This window comes from Hibiscus syriacus, unplaced genomic scaffold, assembly GCF_006381635.1.
Source record: "Hibiscus syriacus cultivar Baekdansim isolate YM2019G1 unplaced genomic scaffold, ASM638163v2 tig00110458_pilon, whole genome shotgun sequence".
In the NCBI taxonomy this organism is placed as follows: Eukaryota; Viridiplantae; Streptophyta; class Magnoliopsida; order Malvales; family Malvaceae; genus Hibiscus; species Hibiscus syriacus.
Window position 1 is genome coordinate 3,790,908 of NW_024062745.1, and position 12,867 is coordinate 3,803,774.

Here is a 12,867-nt window from a genome sequence, read left to right on the forward strand (position 1 = left end):
TAGTGTACCATATTTTTTTATTCTAAATACAAATTTTGAATTTGTAGAGAAAATGAACAACAACTTTTTCATGATTGTATATTATAATAGACATATTATGGAAAATGAGGTCAAAGTTGTTTTTCAGTCTGAAAGACCTATAAATATGATGTTTAAAAGAGACATCACATTTGTAGAAATAAAGCAGAGGATGAAAAGGAAAATTCAAGCTACAGTAGATGGTTTGAAGTACATATTCATGTCCCAATCCAGTTAGATATGCTACAGTATCAGTTGAAGAAGATGATGATATTAGAACCATGATTGGATTACATGAGTCAACAAATATTTCAGTTATTGAGTTATTTGTTGATGTGCCTAAGATATCTAATGTTCCTATGTCATCAAGAAATGTGGCTGAAAATTCATCTCAAATTGTTTTCGGAAGTGAGTTTGAGGACCCGACATACAGATCGGTAAATAATTTTATGGCGTTATTGGAAAGTAAAAATGAAGTCGATGGAACATCCACAACAACAGAATACGAGGAGAGAAACATATATAACTCGGAATTGAGTGTTGAAGTTGATGCTGAAAATCGATGGGGAGAAATCAATGATGATTCCAGCGAAGATGAAGAAACTGAGGAACCCGTTTTAGCTAACAATTATAATTTTGGATGTGGTGGTGCTCCTAACCTGGCCACTGATGAAGTTCTGACACCATATCAACCTACCCCTCATATGTACGAGATAGATTATAATACGATAAGGGCACCGGAATTCTCATACATGCCATATATACCTCTATACCACATGGTTGAATCATTTGAAAATTCTGGTGAATTTTATGTTGGGATGCAATTTAGAGGAAAAGATGAATCTACACTGGCAATTAAAGATAATTACATCAAAGGCCATGTTGATGTCCATGTTGAAGAGTTCAACCAAAAATCATATATGCGAAGTGTGTTAATATGACCCAGAGTGCAATTGGAAGATCAGAGTGTCCAAAACTCAGAGACACGATGCTTGGGTCATCACAATATACAATGGTCCTCACACATGTTTGCGAAACTCAATCGAACAAGATTATCGACTATTAGACTCCGATGTAATATGCGAATACATGAAGGTGTTGGTTGAGAAGAATCCAATGATCCATTGTTCAGTGTTAGCTGCATCTATTTGAAGCCAATTTGGATTCCAAGTAAAATACGTCAAGGTTTGGAATGCGAAAATGAAGGCAATGAAGCTGACACATGGAGATTGAGATACATCCTACAATGAGCTACCACATTTGTTACAAGCAATGAAGCGATTCATCCCAAGAACCATAGAGAAGTCTCAAACCATGCCTGCATATGTCGAATAAGGTCAACTTGTTCCAGGGAAGAAAACATTTCATAGACTCTTTTGGGCATTCTAGTCATGCATAGAAGGATTTTCATTTTACAAACGTATGGTCCAAGTAGATGGTACGTAGTTGTATGGTCAATATAAGCATGTATTGTTGATGGAAGTTGCGCAAGATGGTGAAAGAAATATCTTCCCAATTGTATTCACCATTGTTGAAGGAGAGACAACAGAGGCATGTGATTTATTTTTTACCAATCTATATAAAAATGTCATTCGAGAAGATGGAGTTTGCTTGATATCCGATCGAGGAACATACATTTTGGCGGAAATTGAATAACCAAGAAGTTGTTGGATACCTCCGCATGCATATCCCACATTTTGTATCCATCATATCGTTAAAAATAATATCGATCAGTTTCATAACATCAACATTCATAGTGAGCTTTTAAACTATGCTCAGAAAACATATGAGTGGTGTCGACAACTACCATCCTGCAATATATAAGAGATTGACTGAGAGAAACTGGACGATAACCTTCATGCAAACCCAACGAGAAGCGAATAGAGTAGCTAATGTACTGGCAAGAATGGTGGAAAAAATGATTTTGAGTGAGCAACTTTCCTCGAGCCTACAGGACTGGTAGCCCTAAAGCTCCAAGACGACATTAGGAATATAAGACATAATTGTTTAAGTTAGTCTAGTTTTACTCAATTCATTTACCAAAAAAATGATCTAAAAGAAATCATAAATAATTTAATAGAAGAATAAAATATGAAAGATCAATTTTATTCAATTATTTTAATTCATAGATAAATTAATACTAATATTTAAATTTTAAAATATAAATCATTATTATATCATACTATATTAAATGTACATTTTAATTTTTAACAAATAGTTACTCCCTAATTTGACTTTTCTATGGTTGCTTACTAAATTTCAATGCTTAACCATGAAGCTTATTTAGGTTAGAAAAACTTTTATCCACTTAGCACTAGAGCGTATAGAAATTTATTTTGAGATCTATTGTATTTATTATAGTGTTCTTCACATCAAATTGATAAATTTATTTAAATAATATTTTTTATTCAAACTCTTTACGTCAATATTATATATATATATATATATATATATATATATATATATATATATATATATATATATATATGGAGGAGAGGTCGTTAATTTGTATTTATCATCTCCTTCTATAAAGCAACTAAAACCCCATAACTTTTGATTCCAGACCCTTAACATAGCATTCTCAATTTCCTCCAATTAATTTGTTTTTTTTTTCTTTCAGAAACTTTTGATTACCGGACCCTTAACGTATCATTCTCAATTTCCTCCAACTAATTTGTTTTTTTTCTTTGAGAAATGTGTATTTATTAATAGTTTTGTGTGTGTGATTTTGAAAATAAAGATCTTTTATTTATCAACAAATAGAGATTTTTTTTTTCTATTTGGCATCTTAAAAGTAAATTGTTTGGCATCAAATGATATGGAATATTTTTCATCTTAAATGTAGATGACTATTTTTTTATTATAATTTCCATCTTTGTTGGATGTCTTGTTCTTGCCCTTTTTTTTGTGTATTTTATTTTTCTAATAAAATAGTTATATTTTTAAATTTTAAAAACCTTTTTATTGAAAAAAACACTTTTATTTTGATGAATTTCTATTTGATTTTAAAAGTTGATGGTCCTGACTTTACTTGAAGAAATGGATCATTTTTAGTTGTTTTATATATAGTCAGGATTTGGTTATACGGTTTTACACCCTTAGATAAGTAAAAATGGGTGGTTGATCTTTAATTATTAAACTCATATAATTTAGTTGTTTTATGTATGTATTGCTGGTGTTCTCTTGCTCTGTGTTCAACATTTCTTAAATAATCACCGTGACAAACATTTTTCATAATTAAAAGTAGTGGACTGAGGATTTCACTTATGAACGATGAATCTGGGGGATACACACTCATTATTTACTACCAAATAAAAGTTGTTTCTATTCAATTTCAGCTCATTCTTCACTTATTTTTTGAAACTTGCATTCATTTTCTAATTGATTATTGTGCTTATAAACCTGGGAAAATATTTAGACCCCTTCACCATTCTGCATACTATGATGATGGAAATGCCAGTTTTTTTAAGCATTGTGATTAGGGTTTTGATCAGTGAAGAAAGCAGCTCAAGATTCATGGCTCTGCAATTATAAGATACTTGAAAATGTACAGACTGACAATGTCTTTGTAATTTGTTTTCTGCAATATTACATTTGAGCAGTAAAGCTGTTGTTTTTCTTTTTCATGCTACGAAATGAATGCACCAGCTAACTGATCCTCTAATGATCAGATGTTACCAAAAAGCATTGCTTTAGTCTTAGTAACCAATCTTTCCAGCCTGCTTATTCGCTTTTCTAGACGTAGCCATGGTGTTTCATTAGGACAATCATTGTTGATGTCGATTGCGGCTTCATTTGCAGCGTTTGTTGTTCCAAGTGTTGTTATCAGCTCGCATCTTGGGAGCTCATTATCTGCAACTGAACACTGACCTGATGAGTCGTCTAAAGCAACTAGGCAGTCGATATCGTCGATCTTCATATTAGAGTTCAACATTTCTGATATTGTCAGTTGATCTTCGTCATCCGAATCCAAAGAAGAACTTCCAGGATGACTTTCTGAATGATTTCCACCCACTTTACTCCCCACACTGCCATGATTCATGGAAGAGCTATAAATTGTTACAGTCCCTTCATCAGAATCTTTGACATCAACAGTACCCTTTACTTCCACCCTATTGCATTTGGGAGGAAAGCCAGGAGGAACTGTGGGGTTAGCTTTATTTTCATTTATAGAACTTTGTGGGGCGAAATCGGGACCGAACGGAGCAGTCGCAGTTACCTTATCTCCATTAAGAGAATCTTTGGTTTGCATCATGTTTCCTTTGGGAGGAAAACCAGGAGGAAACGGAGAATTGTTCAGTTCCTTCTTAATTACAAAATCCAGCTGTGATTCTTCTTTTAAAGGCTTGGAAACAGATCTTGATGAAATAGTCTCATTATTACTTTCCTTGTCTACTTCCGAACCAAGTGGTGGACCTGTCAGCATCGATGAGCTTCGAGAGACATAACTTGCATTGCAAGCTTCCTTCTGCCGTTTTGGATATTTTGCCGACTGTTTCGATCTTTTCAGTGCAGAACCATGAACGGAGCTGGCTTCGTTATCTTTCTCCTTCCGTTTTAGCAGCCGAGATTGGTTTAAGTTCTTTGGTGGTGTCTTGAAACCACTGCCAGTATCATCTTCCCCTGATCGTTTCAAGCTCTTCAGGATCGTCTTAAATTTTTTTGACGCATCGCTTTCATTTGATCTCGTGTTCTCTTCGGTGTCATCGTAAAACTTCTTTGCTTTCGTAACACGTCTTTACTTCCTTCTTGCAGGTTCAACTTCGATTGCTTCCACCAATTCGAGTATTGACAAGTAACATCTGCCTCGGAGACCCTGGAAGGAATGTACAACTTCCCACCGGCAATGGGAGTGTTGTAATCAGCCCAAGCAATCTCAGGACTATCGTTCGATCGCGGAACATGACCAGGAATATCCTGATCCATTCTGAATTGGATTGCTACTCGGTGAGGAAGGTACTGCTCGATACAGTCAAGTCCAACCAACTCCGAAGCCCTCAAGATTCGAGCAAAGGACAGCAATTCATCGTCTAAACTCAAATCAACCGATATCCACTTAGCTGTATCTCCATAAAACTCGACATCGTTTACGTAAGGGCACCACTCGAAACTTTCCTTGGCTGAATCCAGAACTGATCTCACATCAGGCACTTTGCACTTGAGGTGATGCCATAAGGCCAGCCTCGGCTCACCGTTATCGATCGAATTAGGCCTCGGACGCGGACGTAACCCCGGAAATCTCTCCCAAACCCAGACCTGGACTAATTGAAGTGGTGACCATAGTGCAACTCCAACAATTCCATCATCACAATCGGAATCCAAACGTGTCGAATCGAAGATTTTTCGATTTAAACAACTCAAATCAGTATAAATCTTAGCAAGAACAGCAGGTCCAAGCGCAATTCTAGTTCCTCTAGCGAGGTGTACAGCAATGGAGAAAACAGAGCTAACCACAACCTGAAAAGCAGATGGCAAAACAAACCTCGACAACCACAATGCCAGAAACGCCTCGTGCTCGATTTCGCTACTGCTGTTCATGAACTTCTTCAACCACACACTCTGACTCGCCTTCTTATGTGAACTCTTGTTGAGCTCTCTCCTCGAGTTGTCGAGTTTCTTCCGAGTCTCCTCCAATTCCTCCGATTCAACAGGTGCGAAAACAGGGGACCCCAAACGGAATATCCCCCGATGACCATTATATCTTCCAACGTAACCGTGGCTTCGCCCCATGGGAAAACGAAGCTTTTGGTTTCATGGCACCATTTCTCGGCAACCCCAAACACTAAATCGTTGTGTCTTTCGATATGGTACGTCGAATTCATGATGGCTTCGAAATACCAGCGTTCTTCCATGTGGACTCGTGTAAAGAAGCCATCTCGACGACCCACGATTTCCATTCCTTTTGCGGGTTTCTCCAGCCATAGAAATTTGCTTCGATGGGCCAAGTTTTGGGATCAAAAGTGGCTGGCAAAGAGGAAAGGTTAGGGATTGGTGTTCCATCAACGGTGGAGCTTGAGTCCTGAATGGAAGGTGTGATGAAATGGGCTGTTCTTAGTTCGTGGCTCTTACCATCTCGTGAAACCATCAACTCTACTCTTTCTTCAACAATAGGGTTTGAGGAATTCTTCATTGTTAAGTAATTTTGGTTCAAAGGGTGTCTCCTGGTTTCACAAGAGAGTCAAAGAGAAAAAGGAGGGAGGGAGGGAGGGTCTTTCATGAGGAGTAAAATGACTATTCGGTTCCCATATTAATTAGGATAAACTACGAATTTAGTATTTAACTATTAATTTTAGTTTGTTTGAATATTTAAATATTAATTTTTTTTCAAAATCACATTAAATATTTAATTTTTATTTCGTTTTAATACTTTGTTAAAAACTTCGCATGAGATTTGCACTTGAAATCTTTTTTTATGAGAAAATTATATTATTCATCACTCAATTATATTTTTACTCCTATTTTGATAATTAAAGTTTAATTTTTTAAATTTAATTACTTAACTTTTAAATTACTCTTAATTTAGTCACTCTAACTTTTAAATTTAATTTTTTTAATTATATATTAATAAAAGAATAATAAAAATTTCATGTCATAAAAATCATTGATAAATTAAATTAGAGTGATTAAAATAGGAACAATTTGAAAGTTGAGTAGTTAAATTGAAATTTTTTAAACTTTAGTACCAAAATAAGAGTAAAAAGATAATTGAATGATAAATGATATAAATTACCTATAAAAATTGCAGTGCTTTTAAATTTTTAACAATGATGTACTAAAATAAAACAAACAACTAAACATTAAGTGTGATTTTAAAAAAATTAAAAGTTTAAATATTAAAATAGACCAAAAAAATGATAGTTTATATACTAAATGTATAATTTATCCCATTAATGACTACGTTTGATGGCTTTATTGACATTTAGAGTTAACATTGATTTAATTAATTAAATTAAATTTATTATTCATTAGTTATAAAATTTTAAAAATAGTTATAGAACTAATTTTGAATCGTTTAATTGATTAAATCAATATTTTTTTTATTTAAAATATTTTTTTATGAAAATAGAATATATAATAAAATAAATACTTTAATATTTTTAAAATTTATTTTTTTGTGTAATTAAACAATAATATAATATACTTTTAAGTAATTGTTTTTTTAATTAAACTACTCCATAACCTTAATTTGTTTTTTTCAAGTTTTACCGTATATTTTGAATATTATTCCCTCGAGACAACTCGACAACTACGGCCCCTCTTTCAGTGCCAGTAATACCGCCTTCTATGTTTTATTGTTATTCTTTATCTTTTTCGTGGTGTATATGAATAAGCTTCTTATGCAAGTTTTGAGGGTTATTTTTATTTCTGAAGTATATTTTTATTTTTATTTCTGTACTATATTCAGTTTATTATTTTTATTTGTATGATTTTTTTTGTATTAATTTATTTTCGAAGTTATTTAAAGATATCATCCTAATTCGAAGTCTGCTTTAACTAACAAAATAGTAAATCTTTTGTAATCGTCGATAATTTCAACATCAGCCAATGTTATAGACGTGACATTTATTAAAAAATAAAAAAATAAATATTTACCATATACAACGGTTAGAAAAATTCTCAAAAACTTGAACAAATTCCTTAATTTTATTGAAATAAATAATAAAAATTTTGAGATTTTTTTCTAATCGTTATGTTTAGTAAATATTTTAGCCTAGTCCCTCAATTCACAAACGTATCGATAAGATTATCTTGGATGATCTTAGATTGTGTTCGATTGGAAAGTTTTTCATCTCTATACTTGATTTTTTAAGTCTTAAATGTCTCATTGCCCCCTGAACTGTACAATTTGTACTGAGTTACCCTCTAAAGTATTTTTCAGGACGTTTTGCCCCAAATCTTTATCTCCATTAAAAAAAATTATCAAACAAATCAAAATGCGCCATGTCACCCTAAAAATAGGTGAAATAAAAGTCTTGAACCGGTTCAGTTCCTATTTTTCCTAAAAGACTATCTCGTCTTTTTCTTCTCTTCTTCTCTTGAATCGATTCTCTTTTTTAGTCAATAGTTGATTTTCTTCTGTTGACCTTCTTCTTTAATAGTTGATTTTGGTCTCATCCTCTTCTTTAACTTTTTTTGGCAACGAAGAAGATTTATTGAACGAAACTTTGTTGATCGTGGTGATTGTTTAAAACCCTAAATTAAAAACTTGGTTGGCGAAAGAAATGTATGTTTCTGAAAATTATTTATTTAATTATTATGTGATGAATTTTGCTTCTGATTTATACCAATTAAAACCTAAATTGATGAACCCATCATTTTAGTTTTGTGATAGAAAAGTTGAAGGTTTTAAAATATTACATTGATTGGTTCTTTTCATAGTTGAAGAGAAAGCCAAGCCAATAAGGTACATTTGTTAAGATTCTTATGGACTAACAAAGACAAAACAGAAAGCTAACATTTCTTAAGATTCTTTCTAAATTTAAGTTCATTATTTTAATATTATTTAATATGTTCACATGTGTGAATCATCATGTTTACTGTTTGGATTATATGTGCATTTGAAATGTTCATTATGTTAAGATTCATGTGTAAAGTATTTATTATTTAGGTAAAATGGATTGATTGGAGTATACTTTGGTAATTCATTTTGGGGACCTTCACTTGAAAACTTAAGTTGTCTTATGTTAGGGGCAAAAAAATTGAAAGAAAAATTGATCATGACTATCGATGTTATTCTACTACAGTTGCCTTTGTTGGGGATGCAGAGTATCCAACAAACCAAATAGTTTATTTAGCATATTTATAACTAGCATATTTAGAATCATGTTACAGTTTAGATGAAAGTTTAAGGACATTAGGTTCTGATAATGCAAGTTATTTAAATCTAATTCAACATTTAAGTAGTAAAGAGAAGATACACATATATGTTAACCCAATGTTAGAGTTGGAAAATGTAGATTTTGTAGGTACTTGCAGTATTGTTGAAAACATTTTGATGTTTCGATATAACAAATTAAGTTAAATGAATTTTAAGATTTTATAAATGATTTTCTAAAAGTATATTCGATTTAATTACTCGAATATCAAATTATTACTCCAAGTCTTTTAAGATCAATTTCAAACCTTACTAAATGTGTAAAATTGTGTTTTATACTTAATATATTTTTGAAACAATTTTCACAAAGTATTTTGAACCAAAATCAAGCCTGAAATCAATTTTTCAGAGTGATGCACCGATGCACCAATCCATGCAAAGATGCACCATGAATTAAATTGAACATCGAATGCATTTCATGCATCGATACACATACCATGCACCGATGCACTGAGGATTTTATGAAAACATCGAATGTATTTGATGCATCGATGCACCAGCCATGCATCGATGCACTCTGGCTATTTTGAAACATCGAATGCACTTTATGCATCGATGCACTCTTAGTGCACCGATGCACTCTTAGTGCACCGATGCACTAAGGGTCCAACGGTCAAAATATTTGAATTTTACACTGATGCACCGATGCACCATGGGTATGCATCGATGCACTGACGCTCCCAACTAATTTTATTAATTGTTTTCACACTTAAACGGCTCTATTGACTCCACTAATCATCCCCAACGTTTAGAAGTGATTCAAGGTGTATTTAAACAAGCTTAGAAGCCATTGATCAACAACTAGAAATATCAAGCAACTAGAATCAAGAGAGAATCAAAGAGAAAGCATCAAACCAAGTTTGAGCATTTTAAGCCTATTTTTCATTCAATATTCATTTTGGTTTCAAGAACACTTATTGTGCTCAATTGTATTTATTCTTGAGTGTTCTTCCTTTGTTCTAGAATTGTGCAAATATATTTGCCTTGTGAGGTTTTTCTTATGAGTTTGCAAATTTGTAATCTTCTCTTCGAGAAAAGAGTGTTCTCAAGAATTGGGGTATATTCTTGAGGGAGTTGTAAGGTTATCTCTTTGGCCTCAAAAGAAAGAACAAATTAGTGAATTTATTGGAAAATCCTTAGTATGGATAGCTAAGGTAGTGGACCTAGACTTTGGTTGATAAAGTCGAACCACTCTAAATCGCTGTGTAATTACTTTCAATTTTCTGTAAAAAGCTTCCACAAAATTTTAATTGTCAATTCACCGGCCTCTTGGCCGATTCCGTCAATCGATTAACTCAACAATTGGTATCAAAGCCTAACTCATTTGAAGGTTTAATCGCCTCTTGAGTCAATTCGGGAAGAGTTACATCGATAATCAAAGTCATCAATGGCCTCTACTTCAAATTTTGATTCCGGTCTCGATTCGATGCCCGTCAACAAGCCTCATTTCTTCAATGGGGCTAACTATGCCTATTGGAAAAATAGAATGATGTACTTCATTCAAGCAAGTGACATGGGAGCATGGAATGTCGTAGAAGAAGGATACTTCAAGCCTCTCACTTATCCAAGATTATGGAGTGAAGGAGAGACAAAAATGTTCCAGCTCAACTCCAAAGCCATCCATATTATATTTTGTGCTCTTGGACCAGATGAATACAGAAGAGTTTCATCTTGTACAACCGCCAAAGAAATATGGGACAAACTTCAAGTCACTCATGAAGGTACCGATGAGGTAAAGAAATCTAAAATTAGTATTCTAACGCATAACTATGAAAATTTCAGGATGAAACAAAATGAAGATATCAAAGCTATGACGGATAGATTCTCAACGATTGTCGATGGTCTCAAATCATATGGAGAGATCATTTCAAATGAAAAGCTTTTGAGGAAGTTAGTTTACTCCCTTCCAAAATCATGGCAATCAAAGAAGACGGCAATCATCGAGTCTAAGGATATAACGTCCTTAACTCTTGAAAAGCTAATCGGTTCACTCCTCACTCATGAAATGATGCTTGAAGATGAGGTGGACCTCAATAAGATTGAAGAGAAACCAAAGGCGAAGGAGAAGAAGAAAAACATTAGAGTTGCTCTCAAATCCACAAAAGATGAGAGTGATTCGGATGAAGATAACGATGACGAGGAAATGACATTGTTTGCCAAACAGTTCAGAAAAATGATGAGACCTTACCGAGGAAGAAAATTCAAACGAAATGAAGGCCTCAAAAATTAACCAAAAGAGAAGGACCCAATCATTTGCTATGAATGCAAAAATCCAGGGCATGTCAAATATGATTGCCCACAATTGAAGAGAAATGGTCAATCAAAAAATAAGCACAAGGCTCATGTGGCTACATGGAGCGATGAAGAAGGTTCCGATAAAGAGGAACAAGAAGTAGAAAACTTGTGCTTGATGGCATTCGGGGAAGATTCTAAGGTAGCCTCTAACTAATCTGATTTTGATGATTTATCCTATGATGAGCTATTAGAGGAATATAATGGGTTGCCTTCGGATTATGAGAAATTATTTTTAAAATATAAAGATGATGTTTCAAAATTGAAAAATGAAAATAAACTCATATCCAAAACCAACAACGATCTTGAAAGTAAAATAAAAAATTTGCAAATCAAACTAGAAGAGTTTGAAAAGAAAACTTTGTTAGAAAAAGTTTTAAAAACTACAATCATAGAGGTCCCCAAAGAACCTCTAATGGAAAAATCGTTAGAAGTATATGGGTTCCTAAAGAGCTTATTACTACTAAAGATAAGGATATCCTACACAAATGGATACCTAAGGGGACTAGGATTTTGAAAACTAATGAATATGGACCCAAAAGAATTTGGGTACCAAAAATCAAAAATTAATCTATGTTTGTAGGAAAAGGAGCATTGCTACAAGGCACGGGAAACAAATCTAAATTCTTGGTACCTTGATAGTGGATGCTCGAGACACATGACCGGGGACAAAAACCGGTTCATAGAGCTTAACGCCAAAAATGGAGGAGAAGTGACTTTTGGTGATGATTCAAAAGGTCACATTGAAGGTATAGGTACAATAGGTAATACATCTTCCATACAAATTAAAAATGTGTTATATGTGAATGGATTAAAGCATAATCTCTTGAGTATTAGTCAATTATGTGATAAGGGATTCAATGTCATATTTGAAACTAATGGTTGTAAAGTCATTGACATTGCATCTAATAGGATTATGCTTGTTGGTCATAGAATAGGAAACATATACATGGTGCATTTAGACTCTATAGAAATGACTAATTTATGCCTAGTTGCAAATGATGAGCATGATAGTTGGTTATGGCATAAGAGACTAGGACATGCTAGCATGAGTGTTTTGCAACGGTTAGTTCAAGGAGAATTGGTTCGAGGGCTGCCTAAACTAAAATTTGATAATGATAAAATCTGTGATGCTTGTGCTAAAGGAAAACAAAAGCGAGTTTCTTTTAAATCCATTAATGATGTGTCAACTAGTAGAGTATTACAATTTATCTATGTAGATCTTTTTGGGCCAACTAGGACTACTAGCTTGGGTGGAAAATAATATGCATTTGTCTTAGTAGATGACTATTCTAGATATACTTGGGTTCTATTCTTAAGTACTAAAGATGAAGCATTAGAAAATTTCATCACATTTTCAAAAGTAATCCAAAACGAAAAATGTTACTCTATCACTAGTGTTAGAAGTGATCATGGCACTGAATTTGAAAATCTTGGATTTAATGAGTTTTGTAATTCTAATGGTATTAGCCATAATTTTTCAGCACCTAGAACCCCTCAACAAAATGGAGTTGTTGAGAGGAAAAATCAAACTTTAAAAGAAATGTCTAGAACCATGCTTTGTGAAAATAATTTGCCAAAATATTTTTGGGCGGAAGCCACAAATACCGCTTGTTATGTTGTAAATCGAGTAATGATTAGACCAATTTTAAAGAAAACTCCATATGAAATTTTCAAAAATA

General features: G+C 33.3%; 1 pseudogene; it reads right to left on the minus strand.

The window, feature by feature from the left end:
- Positions 1 to 3,685: 3,685 nt before the first annotated feature.
- Positions 3,686 to 6,214, minus strand: LOC120126601 (annotated as a pseudogene).
- Between the last annotated feature and the right edge of the window lie 6,653 nt (positions 6,215 to 12,867).